The sequence below is a fragment of the Triticum aestivum genome, chromosome 7D, assembly GCF_018294505.1.
Source record: "Triticum aestivum cultivar Chinese Spring chromosome 7D, IWGSC CS RefSeq v2.1, whole genome shotgun sequence".
In the NCBI taxonomy this organism is placed as follows: Eukaryota; Viridiplantae; Streptophyta; class Magnoliopsida; order Poales; family Poaceae; genus Triticum; species Triticum aestivum.
Window position 1 is genome coordinate 366,100,833 of NC_057814.1, and position 16,778 is coordinate 366,117,610.

General features: G+C 44.1%; 1 long non-coding RNA gene across 9 annotated transcripts; it reads left to right on the plus strand.

Annotated features, from left to right (window-relative positions):
* The first annotated feature begins 348 nt into the window (after window positions 1-348).
* LOC123169541 (uncharacterized) lies at window positions 349-7,210 on the plus strand. Of its 9 annotated transcripts, none has more exons than XR_006484868.1 (10): window positions 349-724; window positions 1,399-1,618; window positions 1,708-2,618; window positions 2,719-2,807; window positions 3,202-3,390; window positions 3,474-3,547; window positions 5,845-6,094; window positions 6,178-6,241; window positions 6,461-6,564; window positions 6,646-7,210. It is a non-coding gene; the product is annotated as an uncharacterized lncRNA (long non-coding RNA). The 9 variants fall into 9 exon arrangements; XR_006484873.1 differs by having other exon boundaries at window positions 5,845-5,987; XR_006484869.1 differs by having other exon boundaries at window positions 5,845-6,241.
* The last annotated feature ends 9,568 nt before the right edge of the window (window positions 7,211-16,778 follow it).

Here is a 16,778-nt window from a genome sequence, read left to right on the forward strand (position 1 = left end):
TCCGAATGGAACGAAACTTGACCGGTAGTCTCCGGGTGGTATATTAAGACCACTTGACAAGCCTCGGTCCATTCCGAGAAAGTTTGACACACGCACACGAAAGAAAACAAGAGGGGTGCACCGGAGGAGATAGGAGCGCCGGATTGTAAAACGGACAACGGGGAAAATGCTCGGATGCATGAGACGAACACGTATGCGAATGCAATGCACATGATGACATGATATGAAAATGCATGACATGACAAAATACAAAACGAAAGACAAAACCCGACAACGGAGGGAAAAACATATCACATAGCCGAAAATGGCAAGAGTCGGAGTTACAAATATGGCAAGTTACATGCGGGGTGTTACAGGAGAGCTGCCGCTGCCGCCGGCGCCGTCCCCGCGTCCCCTTGCCGTGGTGCGCCCTCTCCCCATCTCCACAGGCCCTAACCCTCTCTCAATCCCCTCACCTTCTCTCCTGTGTGGATTCGTCCCTCACCGGATCGAATCCTCCGAGCCGGCGGTCTGCAGGGCCGGGCGGGAGCGGCGCGTCCCCGTCGGCGTGTCGGTGGTGACGGCCCCGCGGATCGAGGCTGACCCCCAACGGCGCTGGCGCTGCGTCGATCTGGCGCGCGCTTCTGCTCGAGGGGCAGCGTGGTTCAGCGACGACGAGATGCTCGTCCATCTCCTTCTCATCGACCAAATCGTCCAGGATTCCTCATCCACCGCCGCGCCCAAGGTGAGCACAGATCCTGCCTCCAGAACATTCTTCGAATTCGCGTCCATTATGGGTTCCTGCTCGTGCGCCTCACCGATTCCCTCGAGGTTTCGACGCCCCCCGCAATGAATTCTCTTCCTCGTGGTTCGTGGGTTCAAGTTTCGCAGATGATTGGTTTCTATCTTGTGTGATTGCAAGTTTTCGTATAGATAGCTTGGTACAGACTAGAGCATGGCTGACTGGCATCATACATATTCATAAAATTAGTTGCTTTGTTTTGGATAGGTAGGTGTATATGTTACCATTGGCTAGAGAGACTCATTCATAGGAAACGGTCTAGAACCTCTCATGGATAATCCTTAGTTGCCTTGCTGTGGTTCAGTGTGGACTGTGGAGGCTGCGTAGTGAGTTCTGGGCTAAGCGTTGTCAAGCAGGATGGTGCCTCGAGCTTGACATACCAAAGTTGCAGTTTTTTAATATGCAGCGACACATGGGCGGGCTATAAGGGTAGTCAGATTGATCTTTAAGCATAGACATTTTCATCAAAGATGATTCTGTTGAGAAAGTAAAATAATTGTGTTGTTATATTATGATCTCCAGTGTAAGATCAAAACAAGAAAACATACGTTTTACTTTTTCAGTAATGTAACTTCTGATTATTTTTTACACGACTCCTGTTGGGGGTTTGGTTGTAGTTTCAGTGCGCCATCTACTCGGCTCCTACCCCAATGTTGCTGAGTTCAGGTCACAACATTGTGATCTCCTTTTTCTTCGAGAAGAATCCATCCAATGCTCTGATCTAGAAAAGGCAACAAAAGTAGTTTCATTCGTCCATGGATACTTGGTCCGGCCTCTCGAGAAAGGGCTATACTATATATGCTGCAATATACACTTGCCGCCCTGTACGAATTCAAGGTCAAATTTCTCCTCTCTACTCAATTAATTTACCATGTTTTGTTTTAGCCTCTTCTGACTTTAATCAGTGTTATTTTTCTGCTCTCCAGCAATCAGCACTCTGATTATTCCGTCTGTACACAATTGCCTTTGCTTTCTCAACCATGGGTACAATTTCTCTCATCTTTTCTGGAGATCCCACACTATTCCTTCGGAGCAGGAAGTGCACTTTTGAAAGGTGTTAGCATGCTTCATAATTGCCTATGCACCTGGTACCTATATGATGTTAGTATCAGTTGCTCCTGTGACTGCCATGGGGGTCTCTCTCATCAGTTTACTCATAGTGTTCAATCCAATTTGGGAATTTAAAATCAAGGGTATTGTTCTGTTAGTGGCATTATGCAAGAGAAAGGGGATATGGTATGGGGTAGTCATCATGGCAAACCCAATTGCAGCCTTATTGTCTGTGACATTCGTGTCCCTTATTCTACTTCTACTACTGGACTTGTCGTTGGTCTCGATGAGTCATCTGGTGGCAAAGTGGAACCACGTACCAGCACAACCACCGACACCATTCATGTATGCACATTGTTCTATCTTCCTTTTAGTGCAGGCAATGTATTTACATGCAAAACATGAGACGGTGGGGTTTCATTCTGTATCCCCGATATTATGCACAATCATATATGTACATTGTTCTATCTATTCCTTTTAGTACAGTTTATACCTTAGAAGGAAGTGGCATGTGGAATCGAAAGGAAGTGGCTTAGATAGTATCATGTTTCTCTTTTCACTTAAAACAGTGCAGCATGTAACAAGTGCAGTTTTAATTTTAGTTTGGATACTAATGCACTGACATGCATCTTTTATGTTTAATAATGCACTGATGTTCATCTCTTTTGCTATTTGCACTGCAAGATTTAATAAAAGTTATCTTTGGATGGTTCACATTTTAATAGAGAAACAACTAGAGTGACATTGTGGGTGCGTGGAGGTGGTTTCATCCTCATCGACGGTGGAGGTGGTTTCCATTCCTGTTTTGGGCGACCAATGCATGCAGATTTGTATAGAATATCTTGTCACCTGAAAGGTATAGGCTGAGATGATCGTTTTATTTGCAGACAAGATCAAGGACTAGACCAACGCGGTCTTTGCACACGAACCAATGTGGGCCAGTTGCATCGGTAAAATAGCATCACCGGCTTAGGAAGTAAGTTCCTCTGTTTAGGTGTATTGATGTTTCTGAACTAGCAGGCACAATTCATCTCATGACCACTGGGCTGTTGTCTTTACTTTTTCTGAAATTTGTGACCAAGTGGTTAAAGCCTGAAACCAAAGCTTGGTCTTTCTCCAAATTTACCATGGTGTAATTTTATGCCACAATCAAGCATTGGATAGAAAATAAACATGTTATCAAGATAATATATCAGTTTTAGAAATACATATTGATCGACTATACAAGCGTTTCTTTTTACTGAATTTCTTTTTGCTATTTTTCTATCTATATCACTCATTTTGTTGACATGTTTATTCAAATGTGCCTAATGTTTCTTTGCTTTTCCTGGTTTCTCAAAACTAACAAATGATGTTCTCTGATAAATTAGGAGGCTGAAGGTGGTAGCTTGCTGAACTCTTATTTTGAAAAAAAATCTGTAGATGTTCACATAAACCTGAAGTGTGCTCTGTTTTTCTCATATAAATGATAAACAACCACGACACCGGCACCAGCAACCATGTGCTTCTTCTCCATGGAAATGGACATGGGGCTCCAAACCACAGAATGAGAATGCAAGGTCCCTCTTCTACCCCCTCCCCCTCTGCTTGCTTGTTTTGATTTGGCCGCTCCCCTCCCTCCCTCACCCCCTGATGCGCGCAGACACAAGCAAGGGAACACCATCGCTTCACTCCTCCGGGTCGCCGCTGCTCCAACCCTACTGGACGCCATGAAAGGTATCTCTCTGCTCCCTCTCCCTCTCATGCTATGCTCTTCTTGTCCACGCCCATCCAATTTTCTTGCTGAAACTTTCGTGACTCCATTGTTGTATGAATCAATTGCTTGTCGTATGAATTTTTCTTACAGCAACTTTTAGGCAGATTTGTCGTATGAATCATGCAGAGAGAGAGAGAGAGGGGGAGAGGGAGAGAGAGAGAGAGAGATATTGATATGAAGTGATTGTTCATGATGTGTCTCCATTGTGTTTATATCATAGGTTATACCCTCCGCTTTATCATAGGGGTGTGTCCTCAGAGTGAAAACAAATCCCTCCGCTTTGTCCCGTTGTTAGTTTAAACAGAGAATTCTGATTAAGATCCTATATTGCATAAATGTACTGTTAGTGTGATTTAACTTCTCCATTTTTTACATCAACCAAGAAAGCATGCTGACATTCTTGATAAGCTAATTCGATTAGCATGCAGTCTAATTCAGATCCTATAATTGATCTGCAGAATCTATACCACTGAATATTTATGCAGCTTACACTGTTCTTTGCTGAAAACTTGAGCTAGACCGATTAAAATTCCACCTATCTAGAAGCTATTTCAAACAGTCGTGTGCTCTTTCAATTGTTCTAGATGAAAAATAAATCAATTGTTATAATCTGTATGTGTCTTGGGCTATCATATTTTCTGATTTACTTTTGTTTTTATTCAAAATGAACTCGACCATTTCGAAATGAACCCACATGCTTTGATTTAAGGATTCATTTTCGTTTCGGGCTAATTTGCTCCATATGTTTGGACTTCTTCATGTTGGTTTTGTACACTTTCGAGAAACAGTTCAGAATTAGCCTACTGAAGTTTTTGAAGCACATTATTTTTTACCAATCTGTTTGACATATCTAAGACGAGATTCATTTAGATATTTGTGGCTATTTTCTTTCTAATATATACACAAATCACTTTGTATTTTCAGCGATAGAGTTGGGTGTTGAAAGAAATGACTTGAAATAGTTACTTATTGGTGATGTCTTATTCACCATGCTTTATGCAATTCTAGACTTTTAGTACAATAATTTGCAATTGAAGTAAAAAATAATGTGTTATAAATACCTTGATGTGTTTGGCATCAACAAATACACAACACTCATACAACATAGCATATATAGCACTGTACTCTTTTCGGCATTTTAAGAAGAGTTATCGACCTTCTCTTATAACTGAATTGAGAAATCCACCATTCTAAAAAACTGAACTATTCCTTGCCTAGCCATTGTAGTACTTCCGTTTTTAGATTAACCAAAGTATTCATTGTCCAGGCGTTATAATACTCAGATTTTGGCTTACCACGATTTTGAAAAAATATTACGCTGCCAAGCTTGGCCTAAGTGATTTGTGATATCAAATCTGGCTTGCATAGTTTATACCAAGGCATCATTTTTTCAGTTGGTATAACAGCTATACACAACTTAATTTCTTGTGAGTATATATTTTCACAGTATGTTAAAACGGGAGAAAGAGTTTTTGCTTTAATGTTATCAAGATGTCTGTCTAAACAAGTTAGTACTATCTCGAAGTAGTTGTTGGCCAATTACACATTCTGCCCAGTTTATGCACACTGCATTTTTTTCTTACACCACCTTTTTTATTGGGAGAAAATGCATCTATATAGGATTGATGCTTGATAGGCCCATTATTATAGCAAATACCAAAGCTGGCTTTTAAGTTTTGCACTTCAGATTTCTCCCAACATAAAGTATTCACGTGAAAACATATTAGTAATGATTAGCTCAATATATCAGTTATTTAAATGTGTTGTGTTAAACCATTCCTATACATGTATGTAATTGCATTGTCAGGTAGTTTTTTTTCATTTACTCATCGATATTTGGTTCAGACATCACATGGTATAACAAGCTATAACTTATTAATTTTGACTTGGTACACTCAAACTGGCAAGTGTCGATCCTTGATATTTGGTAAATGCGGTTTTTTGAACAATTTTTGATCTTCAACTTGCTAAAGAGAGGCTTCCAGCAGCAGTCATGATTAGTTCGAACTGAAGACAGTCCAAGAACTCCGTTGTGTTGATTACTATGATCATTAGGTCATTTTATCAGTATGTCATCCTTTAACTGATCTTTTGATTACGCCCACTGCCATATTATGTAACTGAATCTATCTCTTTTCCTTTCGTGGTGGAATTGGATGTTCCTCCTATTTAATAGAAATGGATGCATTTTTTGCAATAGTAAGGGATTATTAAGTTTGCTCATCTCATTTGTCGTCGCATCATCCCTTTCCTCTAGGTTGACCGCAGTGCGCAGTGGCGGCGCTCATGTCTGCATCATCCGCATCCGTTGTGTGTGCTCCCGTCCATGTTGCTGAGGGACGCCTGCCCCTGTTGCAAGGACTGCCACTGTGGTTATGGAAGACGCTACAGATAAATCAGGTCATTTCATCCGGACATTATGACAGAAGTTTCTATACCCTGCTTGTTGTCGTAACAATTGCACTAGGTCAGGGTTTTATGACATCTGACTTCACGGTTGCTTCAGGGTATGTTATTTTTTGTTGTTTAAAATTTTGTACTACCCAGGAGGAACTGATGAGTTCAGAATATACTTATCCAAATATTTCAGCTCGATGTCGACTTTGCTACATTATCTCGATTTTTGTTGCATGCCACTTTGAACTTCTACCTAGGTAATCTCAGTAATTACTTCTCTCCCTATCAGTTATGAACTGGAACATCTCAAGTTGAGCTATGAATATACAATTTTACCTTATCGTAAATAAAATATTTACATGCTTATATCCATGTGCATATATCATTTTAGTTGCCTATGAAATATGCATACACTATTTGAAATGTGTCAATCTTCAACTTAATTATTCACTTCCAGTTGCCCACCGCTTATGCAGGCAATGCGTGGCAAGCCGCGCTTTACATTGGTTCAACCAGCCCTCTCATCAAGTATTATGTTTGTGGGATGAATAAGACACTGGTCACTCCTGGACTAAGGATGGTAAGGACCTTAAATATGCGACCTCTTACAAGTAGAGTATCGTAGTACCCGGCTCTAATCAATTGATGTTTCCTTTTCAAGCACTTCTCCTGCCACTTAACAAAAAATAATTAGAAGAACCATCTCAATGAACCAGTCGAGGACATGATGGTCAGTCTCAGCGCTGGATATGTTACGAGACAGGTTTGGCGCATAAGAGGAACACAAAAAAAGCAATTTGTCAGACTTTGTCAAGGCGGGAGGGATCAGAGAGTATCAAATGTGTTTCTTCGCCTTCAAAATTGAAAGGGGGAAACCATCGCTCACTCTCCATAATAAGCTTTAAAAAGCTAAGGTAGGAAATCACAAGTCTATACAGAAATCATTCTATGCCATGTATTTCCCGGACTATTTGCATCGGGTTCATGTGAAGTACCGCATATGAGGTTGATCGACAAGGCAATTGAATGGAGCTACTTTTCAGTATGACTAATAACTATAGCTTCGTAGATTTAACATCTATATTGTCATTGTATCTGCCTTTTTCTTCTTTATTATGTTCCAACTCTTTGTAATTGCTCTCATGTTCACGCTCGTAGTACTGAGCTTAATGTAAAGTGATGATCTTTTGTGGTCCCTTTAACTCAATAAACTTGATGTTGCCTTATAATCTCATGACGATGTTGAAACTCGATGATGACTTGCTTCTGTTAGAAGTGAATGTTTTCTTTTTCTTCTATTTTGTTGTCCTGTTTGAATACATATGCTAAACCAGGTTTCCTACTAACTTGAGCATTACCTAATTACCATATCATTGGGACCGACACCCTCGCGCTAAGGCGCGATACCGATCTAGTATATATGCCCACGAGGCTCAAGCAATAAAACACCTATTCCACCAAATCCCTCTCTCCCTTCTAACATGGTATTAGTTTCCGGGTTCTAACCCCTAGCCGCCGCCGCTTCAGCACCCGCGCGCTGCCCCTGGGGCGGTCGGCCTCCATGACCGCCGCCGGGGTTGCGCCGCCCGTACCTAGGGTTCGTCCGCCGGCCGTGTTGGCCCGCTGCCCTAGAGAGTCTTTTTTCCCGATCCTTTGATCCGGGTTTTCTTTCTCTCGTCGGTCGCTTTGATCGGCGTCTACTTTTTGGTTTTCCGGTCTATGTGATCCGGTTTGCGTCGCCCACCGCCGCCGTCGACCCCGTGCGCCTCTACTCCAACACCGGCGCGATTGGCCGGCTTCTTCACCGACCCGGCGGCCTCGTGCGTCGTCCGTGCGTCTGCCCGTCGGTCGCCCCGACTCGGCGGCCTCGCGCGTCGTCCGCGCGTCGGCCCGCCGGTCGCCCTGACCCGGCGGCCTCGCATCATGCGGCGGCCCTTCACCGTCGCCGTTCGCGCGACGGCCCGCCCGTCAATCTACGCCGGCCGTCACCGCCCTGCTCCGACCGGGACTCCAGCATCACCCCGACCCGGCGGCCTCGCGCCATGCGGCGGCCAATCATAGCCGCCCTGCCGCCCGCCGCCGCCGGCTTCATCTCGGTCCGCCGCCACCGCACCTCCGCCGAGCGGCGTCCCCGACCTCGCGTGCGATCGGATTGATCGCCGGACCGCCGCCGCGATCCGCCTCATCTACGTCATGCGACCGACCTGGCCCGTCGGTTGAGCGCACCTCCGAAGGCCCCGTGAAGACCGTCCCGAGTTCAGCGCGCCCCTCTACCGATCGAGCAACGGGCTGCCGCTGCGTCGCCCCATCGGGCCGCAGCACCGCCGCCCCCGTGGTTCTCCTCGCGACTGGATCGACTCGTGTGTCGCGTCGCCCCTTCGGTCCGTAGTGCCGCGATACGCAGTCCCCGCCGCCGCCCCGAGGCCGTCCCCGCGGCTGCACCGACTTGCGAACCGCCGTTGCGTCGCCCCTTCGGGCCCAGCGTCGCGGCCCGCGGTCCCCGCCGCCGCCGCGAGGTCTTCCCGTCGTCGCCCCGACCCGCCTACTGCCGCTGCGTCACCCCTTCGGGCCGTAGCGCCGCGGCCCGCGGTCCACTCCGCCGTCACCGCGCGTCGACCTCCCGTGGTATGCGCCGCGCCGTCTCCCTTGGCGCGGGAACGCCACCGTCCGCGCCGGTCTTCGTCACGCTGTCAGGGTTCTTCGCCAACTTCGAGCACCGCCGCCGCACTCCTAACCTAGCCGTCACCGTCAGGCCGCCGCCGCCGCTCTTCTTTGGCCGCCGCTACCTTCGTAGCCGCCGCCGCCCGTCCACCCCCTTCGTATTCGTCCAAGCACCAGTCCGTCGCCAGCGTCGCCGTCATCTACCCCGAGCACTTCGTCTACTCCGACCACCGTTGGTGACATCGGCCCTGCGCCGATGGACGCCGCAATCGTTGTCGAGTTCTTCTCTGCTGGCCCCTACAACTTCTCCGACATGGCGTACAGCTCGTGCAGGTCCCTCGTCTACGCATGCCCGATGCTGGCAACACCGATGCGTGCCTTCATCCACGACGTGTCCCCGGGACTGGCAAGCCTGGTCGGTGCTTCGTCAACTTCGTCTTCATCCGTCTACGCATGCCCGGTGCTGGCAACACCGATGCGTGCCTTCGTCCACGATGTGTCCCCGGGCTTGGCAAACCCGCCGCGACGCGTCGTCAACAACATTTTCTTCCCGGCGCACTCTTACTTCGACACCACTGCGCCCATGCTAACTCGGCGCCCTCTTGCGCATGCGGTTCCATGGCGACTTCCTCGACACCGGCCACCCCGACTCGACATCGACCACAGCATTCTTCACACGGCTACCTCGACCACGGCTCCACCACCCACGCTCTCGGCTACATCGACAAACTACACAAAGGGCTACCGCCTGCTTGAGCAACCTCGTTGGTTTCCACTCTAGCCACGACTCCGTGATGCGTCGACCGTTACGACTGTGGGGGGGGGTGTCCGTCGGCTTTCCTTCGGATTCTTCTCCAGTCTCACCGTCTGCGTCGCTACCGTTGTGACTGCGGGGAGATGTTGAGTAACGTGATTGTATTAGAAAACATAGGTTAGACTAGGAAATATTCTGGCTTGCCTTGTACTCCAAGTAGGTCATGTACTCCTATATATATGCCCACGAGGCTCAAGCAATAAAACACCTATTGCACCAAATCCCTCTCTCCCTTCTAACAGTCTTCAAATATACTGGGTATGATTGGTTTATTGTTCTTCTAAATCAAATTGAGCCCTTTTATGCGCGATCAAATTATGTTCATATTCTGGAGAGGCTGGTACGTGATCAGTCTCAGTCTCTGCTAGCTTTGTGGAGAATTATTGGGCGTCATTTATCGCTTGACATTCTTTTCCACCGGTGGACTCGAAAAATAAAAGAAAAAGTCCGATGGATGGATTACGATGGGCTCCTAATGCTTCGGAAGCTAAGATGGCTTGGACTCTCCCCCTCCTACAGGTTATATAAAGATTAATGTTGACGCAAGCTTTGTGCAGAGTATTAGAGCAGAAATTGTGGGTGTGGTGGCCAGGGACGCAGTTGGGGAAGTCATTGTTTCTTCTTGGGACTTCATTGGGTCGTGCCAGAGCATGGAGGAAGCGGAGCTAAGGGCTTGCATTACCAGTCTCTACATAGTTATAATTCTACACAATCCTATTATTTTAGAGATTGATTGTGCGTTTGTCATTACGACTCTTGCAAAAGAGATTTCTAACAGGTCAGCGTTGCTTGATTTGAAGAAAGAAGCGTTGAGTATATCTAAGCTGATAAATAGTTTTCAAATGTCTAAGATTAGCCGGTCGGCCAATGTGGTGGCCCATTTAATTGCAAAGTTTAGTTTTGACAATAAATCAGATGGTCTTCTTGTTAATCATGTTTCGCCATGTGTGGTGAATTTTGTATCAAAGATTGTAATGTTTTTGTCTGATTAATTAATATGAGACGATGTTAAAAAGATAAATTGTACCAAGGTGATGCATAGTAAAATATACTTCTTCCATTTAACTGTATAAGGTGTATGTCTTTTTCACTAAAATATCACAATGTAAGGTGTTTTAGAGCATCTCCAAAGGAGACCCGCAAAGCTTCGGTATATGTTGTCCAGATCACTTTTGTTAATTTTGTCATCCAACGGGACCCTATCTGTTCATGAAGTGGTCTGGACGTCCGTTTTCAAGACAAATTGGGGAGCTATGCCGGAGTCCGGACATGCACTTGACCAATGCTAAGCCTTTGCGTGGTCCTCTATTTTCCCTCTCTTCACATGCATGGTACCCCTCTTCTCTCTCTCTCTCCTCCCAACCGGACACCACATCACAATATTCCACCACATGCATGGTCCCCCTTTACTCTCTCTCCTCGCGACTGGATTAGTTTGTAAATAGCATTGGATGACCAGCTCCCGCATCATGTCCGCGGGCCACATTCGTGGTGTCCATTTATGGGTCAGCATTAGAGATGGCCTTACTCCCTCCGATTCATATTACTTGACGCGTCGTTTGAGCGACAAGTAATATGGATCGGAGGGTGTACTTCTTTTCCCATGGATTTGTGTTTTCCCTCGCCCCCACGAGCACACCTCACGCGAAAAATCGTGGTCGGGTCCCACCTCCCATCGGTAGATATCATCACGCTAGGCAAAAATTGCATGTGGTATATATTGTATAATGTTCGGAAAAAGCATGTGATATTGCAGTATTACAAGATTTAAAAAAGTGCAATACTGTGCGATGCCTTGCACATGTTTTTTCGCAAAAGATGTATACGATGTAGCCTATCATTGCACACGGTTTTAAAAAACACAACGTGTGGCTTTACAAATAGATTTTACAAAAATCATGTGTGTGATGTAGTCTATCATTGCACATAGTTCTAAAAATGTAACGTGTAAGATGCATTACACACATTCTTTGCAAAAAATGTGTGTGTGATGTAACTTGTCATTGCACATGGTTTTAAAAACGAAACTATGTGTGTGATGCTCTGCAAACAGTTTTGGCAAAAGTTATGTGTGTGATGTAGCCTATCATTGCACAAAGTCTAAAAACGCAGCCATGTAAGATGCATTACACACATTTTTTGCGAAAATATGCATGTGCGATGTAGCCTGTCATTGCACACAGTTAAAAGAATGCAACTATGAGCGATGCCTTGCACACAAATTTTGCAAAAAATATGTGTGTGTATAGTCTACCACCTCACATAGTTTTGAAAGCACAACTGTGTGTGATGGCTTGCACACAGGTTTTGCAAGACATATATGTGTATATAGTCTACCATCGCACACAGTTTTAAAAATGCAAATGTGTGTGATATCTTGCATAAGTTTTTTTGAGAAAAGTATTTTTCACAACAAGTTTGAAGGAGAATTGATATTTGCTTCATCGCTTCACCATGATTTTTTTCTACACTCAACATGTATCAAATCATCTATCATGTTCGAATTTGGCATTATTCAGGGCTCATTTATTATATTTAAGTCATGGGGAAAGTCGGTTTTATGCCCCACCAGAGTTGCATATTTGAATTCTGCCCTCAAACTTGCTCATTTCTGTTTGTGCCACTAACGGCTTGGTTGGATACTGATTTTCCCCATAGAGTGCCTTGGCTGGATACCGTGACATAACTCACCCCGAGGCAAGATGAGTCCACATCTGAATAAATGAAGGCTTGCACGATACCACATGTTATTACTTATTATAAAGGTAGTAACATAAACTAGTAACATATGCATATTACTAATCTAAGGTACTTCCCACCAGTGGCGGAGCTACAGACAGTATGTTGGGCGGGCCAGATTTGGCTAAGCTAAAGGGAAGCCTGCAAACTTTACCTTGTTTGAGCTAACTTTGCTTTGTCACCTACTGATTTAATCATGGATTAAGCGGGCCATAGCACAGCTATATCTAGTACATTAAACAAATGTTTAGATATAACACTCCCAATGCAGTACTTGTATACAAACTAACTCATCCCAAGGCAAGATGAGTCTTCATATGAATAAATGAAGGCTTCCATGATACCACACGTTACGACCTATTATAAAGGTAGAACCATAAACTAGTAACATATGCATGTTACTACTATAAGGTACTTTCCACTATGACCATTCTAAGCTATATCTAGTACATTGCACAAATGTTTAGATAATAGTCCCAATGCAGTACTTGTATATAAATTAACTTTCATTTAATGTCTTTTATGAGAGGAAATTTATAAGATGTCTTAGATTTGATGCTAAGATCCATATCTAGATTAAGATATGTTGCTCTTTCATTGTTAAATAGGGTGCCACATCATTCTTTTTCCCATGAAACATTGCTAAGATACAAGCACCGAGAGTGCATTCCCAATGCTTGTTTCTTAGCATGGATTCAGTTAAAATGATGATGTGCCACATCAATTAAAGATGAGATAAGAGGGTTGTATCTTAGGCTAGTCATAGTGGAGAGTAACTTAGACTAGTAACCTGCATATGTTACTACCCCCATAGTGGGTGTTCGCACACGAACACGTCACCGTGTACCCTCGGCGTCGAGCGCGATACGCAAGACACATCGCTGAAGGAGGCTCACCGGAAGCGCGATATGCAAGACAATCCAGCGAGCTCTTTTGAAGACCCGAAACCCCACGCGACCGGGAGAGACCCCGTCTGGACGCACGGTAGTATGGGCTGCCCTAGGTCGGTTCGCCCGCCCCTAGGACTTCGTAGATCGAAGCTCTCCGAAGCGAAGAACACCGATGAACAAGAAGCAGAAAACTAGGGTAGGAGATGAAAGTTTGTAAATTGGTTTTTGCGATTGTGTGTTGTTGTTTCAATCGGCCATCACCCCTTATGTATATAAGAGGCAGCTGGACTCCCCATGCAAGGAAAAGTTATAATTCACGTCCAAAACTCTAGTTTGGGTCCAACTCGGAATCCGAACTTTCCAAAACTGTTCGGTTTACAACCTGGCTGCACCTTGCGGGTCAATTTTATGGCAGTAAACGACCTCCGATGAGAATGCGCTCAAAAGCATATTTACTCGTCTCGACAATAAGAACAACTTTCGTGTTGAACATTTTTCAGTTTCAGGTCATCTTCAGGGCCAAATCGCTCACGCAAAACAGCTAATTATCACGCAGCTCATCAGACATACCCACATGTGTGTCTGGTTTCGGGCGTCATATTTTGCTCACTGGAGGGTCGCGCTGTGTGGGCTCTAACTTTTGCATAAGACCTCGGATTGGGACATTTATATCCAAATCGATTGTTTCGACGAGACGAAGACAATTCGTGTAGATCAGTTTTCCATATGAGGCCGTCTTGGGAGCGTAATCAGCCGAAATGTGTTCTGGATACAAAATCTTAGTACTTCGAACACAACTTCGGCCTTAGAGATGAGATCGGATGGCTATGACCCAAATATCAAAGTTTCTCCTTTCGATGATACGAAACTTTTTCACTTTGAGAACTTTTCCATTTGAATCCTTCTTAATTATGTTTTTGACAATGCCAAAATCTGGTGTCAATACATGCCCCCCTGTTTTTCGGCAAAACTTGCGTGCCAAAAAATAATTTGCAATGTATTAGTTCTAAGGACGATGTCAACACTCCCTCAGCCATTTATATTTCTTAGGGCGATAATTATGTATCGGCCATGATTTATGCTAAGGGCGATAGTCATATATCGGCCATGTCTTTGCTTTGGGCGATAGTTATATATCGGTCATGTCTTTGCTTAGGGCGATAGTTATATATCGGCCGTTGCCTATCTAGGCTTGTTGCCACACACTTGGGTGATACTTCTTTAAATACTTGCCATTGAGAGCTCGAGGTAACAATGTGCCTTGTACGGATTCCACCAAATATGAGTTTCCTGGAACTACTCTTGTAATCATAAAAGGGCCTTCCCAACTAGGAGACCACTTCCCGAATTTTCTATCTTTTGAACCAATTTGGTAGAATCACGTTTCACACGAGATCGCCAACTTGGAAATTCTTCAACTTGACCTTCTTATTGTAAGCTCTTGCCACCCTCAACTTATCTCTTTCTGTGGCCTTCAAAGCAGCCAAACGTTTATCGGTGACTTCATCAATATTGTTCATCATCAAGTTATAAAAGTCAACCGCCGATAAATCATTTTGTTTGGCTTTTATCAAAGCATTCATATTAAATTCCACTGGTAAAACGGCCTCTTGACCATATACGAGCTCATATGGAGTTACCTTTGTAGCACCATGCCTTGAGATTCCGTGTGCCCACAAAGCTTCGGACAGTAGCTCATGCCATCTCCTTGGATTATCTTCAATCTTCTTCTTGATGAGGTTGATTAATATTTTATTGCTAGACTCAGCTTGTCCATTGGCTTGGGCATAACATGGGGAGGAATTGAACAACTTTATCTTATATGATTCGGCAAATTCTCTAACTTGATGTGACATAAAGGATGAACCTTGGTCCGTAGTTAATGTTTGAGGAATGCCGAATCTATGAATAATGTGCTCAGTTATGAATTGAATTACCTCTGTATGCGGCATATTTTTGAGCAGTATTGCTTCAGACCATTTAGTGAAATAATCAGTTGCCACCAACACGAACCAATGCCCTTTTGAAGAAGAAGGATGAATCTCTCCAATAAAGTCTAATCCCCAACCTCTAAAAGGCCACGACTTGATAATAGGATGTAACATAGCAGCGGGAGCCAACTGAATATCACCAAACTTTTGATAAGCTTCACATCCTTTATAATACCGGAAGCAATCATTCACCATCGTCGGCCAATAAAACCCAGCACGTCGTAATAACCACTTCATCTTGGGAGCCGACTAATGAGTGCCACATATACCTTCATGGACCTCTCCCATAGCAACTCTTGCTTGGTCCTCGTCCAAGCTCTTTAAAAGAACATCATCAACCGTTCGACGATAGAGATCATCATCTCTCATTATGTATTTGAAAGCCATACGCCAAACAATCATATCCACCCTTTTACAGGATCACACAAATAATTAATAATGGGTTTCCTCCAGTCTTGATTTTCTCCTGCATTAAATATTTCATTAGTGGCCGAAATGGTGGGCTCCGGTTTAGCCTCCCCTATGTTGGCAAGACTAGACATCGGCCTTCAGAAATATGAAACATGCCACGATCAACATGATAGCCGGATGCTTGTTGTGCCAACTCATTTGCTCTCCAATTGTCATGTCTTGATATATGAGCAATGCTAAAATAATCCAAACAGAAATTATACTAGACATTTATCAAGATAAACATTAATTGATTCGTCAAAACATTGAAAAACTTTGGATATTTGCTGCACTACTAATAACGAATCACCAAAGGCCTCAATATGTGTAACACCTATGGCAAGCAACATCTCTAAGCCGAATAACAACGCTTCATATTCGACTTGATTATTTGTGCAAAAATATTGTAAGCGGCACGAGGCTTCAAAAACAGCACCATGAGGAGATATGTAAACAATACCGACACCTTGGCCGTTGCTACAAACTAAACCATCAAAATATAATCTCGATGGTACTAATGAGACAAGGTTTATATCAATATCATGCTTGTCATCAATCCGATGCTCAACAATAAAATTAGCAACAATTTGGCCTTTCATGGATTGCAGAGATTCATAAGACAAATCATATTCAATTAAAGCATAAGCCCACTTGCCAATTCTACCACTAAGAATTGGCCTATGCAACATGTATTTGATGACATCGGGTTGACAAGCTATAATGCAAGTACCAGACACTAGATAATGTCTCAATTTTGTGCAAGCATAATATAAGCATACGCATAATTTCTCAATAAATGTATACCTTGTCTCGGCGTCCAATAAGCGTCGGCTCAAATAAGTAATAGCATGCTCCTTTCCTTCGGCCTCTTGAGTCAAAACAGCACCAATAACACCTTCCTCCGCTGCAATGTAAAGTCTAAATGGCTCCCTGTGCCTGGGCACTTTCATAACCGGAGGAGTGCACAAATATTTCTTAATCATATCAAATGCCTCTTGCTGTTTTGCCCCCCCAAGTAAAATCAACATCATTCTTTAACCGAAGGATAGGAGTAAATGCATCAACCTTCCCTGATAGATTGGCTATGAATCTCCTCAAATAATTGACCTTGGCAAGGAATTTTTGCATATCTCTCTTGCATGTTGGAGCCTCTACTTTCTGTATAGCTTCTATCTTTTTGGGATCAATTTCCACGCCATCTTCATGAATCATGAAACCCAGAACTTCCTAGCCGATACACCAAAGGCAC